The sequence below is a fragment of the Panicum virgatum genome, chromosome 9N (assembly GCF_016808335.1).
Source record: "Panicum virgatum strain AP13 chromosome 9N, P.virgatum_v5, whole genome shotgun sequence".
Classification (NCBI taxonomy): Eukaryota; Viridiplantae; Streptophyta; class Magnoliopsida; order Poales; family Poaceae; genus Panicum; species Panicum virgatum.
This window is the reverse complement of record NC_053153.1, coordinates 14,299,366-14,302,678: the sequence shown is the minus strand read 5'-3', so window position 1 is coordinate 14,302,678 and position 3,313 is coordinate 14,299,366. Positions and strand designations below refer to the sequence as shown.

The 3,313-nt window shown below is 49.9% G+C and overlaps 1 long non-coding RNA gene across 1 annotated transcript; it reads right to left on the bottom strand.

The window, feature by feature from the left end:
- Positions 1-220: 220 nt before the first annotated feature.
- On the bottom strand, positions 221-2,114 carry LOC120693264. Its single transcript, XR_005682944.1, has 2 exons — positions 977-2,114; positions 221-882 (listed from the first exon to the last, which is right to left on the bottom strand). It is a non-coding gene; the product is annotated as an uncharacterized LOC120693264 (long non-coding RNA).
- Between the last annotated feature and the right edge of the window lie 1,199 nt (positions 2,115-3,313).

The following is a 3,313-nucleotide window of genomic DNA, read 5'->3' as shown; positions in this document are numbered from 1 at the left end:
GCGCGCGCATAAATTCCTTGTATTACTGAAGGTAACTATTATGGCAAGAGATTTTTTATTCACATGAGACGTGCATTTATAGAAATGGTATTTATGTTTTTTTTTCACATTTGACGGTGAAAAGAGGAACATGAAGATTGGAGTTATAGAAATGGTATTTATGTTTTTAGTGTACAAAGAAATTATAGCATTCAAATTTAGTGCAGAGGCTGAGAAGACATGGAGAAAGACTTTGAGTTTGTTGCTGTCAAAAGAAGAAGACTACTTGACAGATTAATAGCTGAGATTGGCAGCAGATAGGCTAAGACTACGGGTCTTTACCATCAATTACGAAATACCTTTTTTTCTAGGGGAATGTACAACAACAACGTAGTCTTTTGTCCCAAGCAAATTGGACAGACTAGAGATGAAACACAAAAAAACAAAGATAAGAGAAACACAAAAAAGACATGAGACAGAAGGTAGAGATAGGGGTAAAAGTGAGCATATGTACTACAGCTCCTCATGTATTTTTTTTTGGTGTACTATTATGCAGCAATAATGGACGAAACAAACTGGCACTTGATGGTTGCCATCCTAATCAATAACGACAAAATAAAATTATTCCAACACAGATCCTAGTTCTTTGCAGCGAGCAAATAAAAGCCTGGAGAACTGGCAAATGGGGAACCTCTGCAGAGTTCAAATATTGCCGAGGAAAGTATCACAACCTTGGGTAAAGTTGAACAAAGATGGGTGAAGAAAAGTATTGGGTAATGCAGATCAGGCCGCCAAGTCCTACAAGAGCGTAGAAGATTTGATGAAGTATGAAGAAATAAAATGTACCTAACAAGGATCTTCAAAGAACGGATCAGGCAGCCCACGCTGATGCACCTTGAAAACCTGCACTGGACGTAGTCAACGTTAGCAGATATGAGGAGACAAGGAATGGCGAAGCGGAGAAATGAAGAACGACAGAGAAGAGCAATGAGTTCACCGGAGGGCCGCAAACCAGCACGCAGGACCAGTACAAGCAGCACAAGCGTAGGCAGCTACCCAGAGCAAGTAAGGCAGGAAAAGGAAGCAAAGAATGGGCGCGTGAGCGAGAAGGTGAGACGCGACGCAAAGGAAGCAAATAATGGTCAGTGGAGAAGACGAAAGACGAGCAGCGAAAGGGTAGACAATCGGCCAGGACCCAGGAGGGATGGATGGGAAAAAAATGAAGGGCGGGGGAAGGAGCGCGGAAGTTTTCTGGAAGGCCGGAGGCCGCGAAGGCAGACACCATCAGGCAGCGCCGGGACGCGCTCCTCGCCTACGCACGGGTGCTCGCGCTCGTGCTCGACGACGACCTCAGAGCACGGTGCGCGACATCCGCATCGCGGTCAAGCAGCCCTCCTTTCCGGACGCGTCCTCCCTCGAGTAGCGTCGGAACGCGCTCCTCGCCTACGCCCGGGCGCTCACGCTCGTGGAGCCTCGTTTCCCCATCTCCCACGACCGCGCCTGGCCGGCCGCAGGCGAGGAGCAGGCCGGGAGCAACGATGCCGGTCTGGTCGCAGGCGGGGAGCGACAGCCACCGCCTAGCCGACCGCGACCGAGGAGTGGGGCACAGGGCAGGCTGTTGGCAGGCCACGGCAGCGCCGAGCTGGCTTTGGGCGAGGAGCGGCGAAGCCGCGGGCGGGCAGCGAGGGCCGCTACCTGGCCGGCCGCGAGCAAGCAACCGGGAGCAGAGCAGGCAACAGTGGGCTGGCGGCGCTGGATCGACCGGACGCTAACGAGGGCAGCGAGCCATGACGCACATGTCGGTGGACGAGCGGTCAGGCGCCAGCCCTTGGGGACGGCTGTGTGGCTGTTGCCGATTGGGCATACCATCTGCCATGGCGCCGAGCAGAATGTGTATGTGCTGGTCCATGGGATGCTAGAGCCGAGGGAAAACAAAAGACAGAGATGAGCCAGTGCAATGAAAATGATAAGACGTGTTGAAGAAAAACGGAGGTTCCTAGAAGCTGCCTGTACTGCATCGTGGAGGAACAAACAAGGCATAGGGTTTGAACATTTGACTCAAGGTGCGGCTCGGGAACTGCACAACAGCAGTGTGAATTCAAGACTTTACGATCCAAATATAGATGCAAGTTGAACAGATGAGGGCCTTAGATAAGAAATTAAAAGGCTGGAAATTTTAGGAACGACGTGGCCATGTCGAGAGTCCGCCGAGCCCAGCTGCTTTATTAGAAATTAGAAATTAGAAATAGAAATTAGAAATTAGAAATTCCCCTGTATCCCGGACATGGGGGGCGCTGCCGGGTTGCCTGCATGTGTGGGTGTACGCACTATGCTGTACCACGGGATGTGACGGGTTGTATTCTTCGTTTGGAGCTTCTGTGTGTTCTTGGCTGGTAATCCAGAGCAAGGCCTCTGTTTCAACTTTGAATCACTTCCGCACATCGCAACGTTCTCAACAGTTACCAAAACTGAGGGACCGAAGCCGGCGACCAGAGAGGGGTGAATGAGAGCCGATCAAAAAATTCTTTCGAAATCGATCCGTCGGCCTATATCCCGAAAATCACCACAAGTCCTCAAACCTAGGATATGAGAGAATAGCTATGGACTAGCTGTCTCTTTACAAAATGCCCTAAGAAGCTGCGCGGAAGCAAAAAGAGTCAATTTGCAGAACTGAACTGCAGGGACCGGTCAGACCAGTTCAGGATACCGGTCAGACCGGTACGACACACCGGTCAGACCGGTCCTTTCCAGACAGCTCGAAAATCATCCTCCAAACGATGAATCTTGAGCAAACGATCTTCAAATCCAACGAAACTTGGAGGATACCTTCACAACTATTCCGTGAACATATCCCCAAGAGATCTTTCCCAGAAGATTAACGGATCGTGGGAAATCAAGGAAAGATCAAAGTGGATTGGGGTTTTCTCAAGAACTCAAGAATAGCAATTCGGGTGCACTCGCGATTCCAGGGGATTTAGCACTTGGCTAGAGAGATCAGAATCGCCACAAAGAGTCCAGCAAACCACGAATCAATAAACTTGTCTCCTCCACACACTAAACACACCAAAAGAGGAGAGTTCAAGTCCAAAGCGCGAAAGAGGAGGGGGAGGACGAGAACTCAGCACACAAAAGTGAACTCATCAGATTCAAAAGCCCTGAGGGCACGAGGAGGATAGGGCCTCCTTTCCCAAACAAATCCAACACAAGATCTCAACAATCCATGGACTAAATCTACTCTAAAGAGAAGAACAGGGGGAGAGGAACACAGGGGCGGCGGCCTGAGAGATAGAACAATTCACGGATGAAATACAAAAGCCGCACTTGACCTAACACA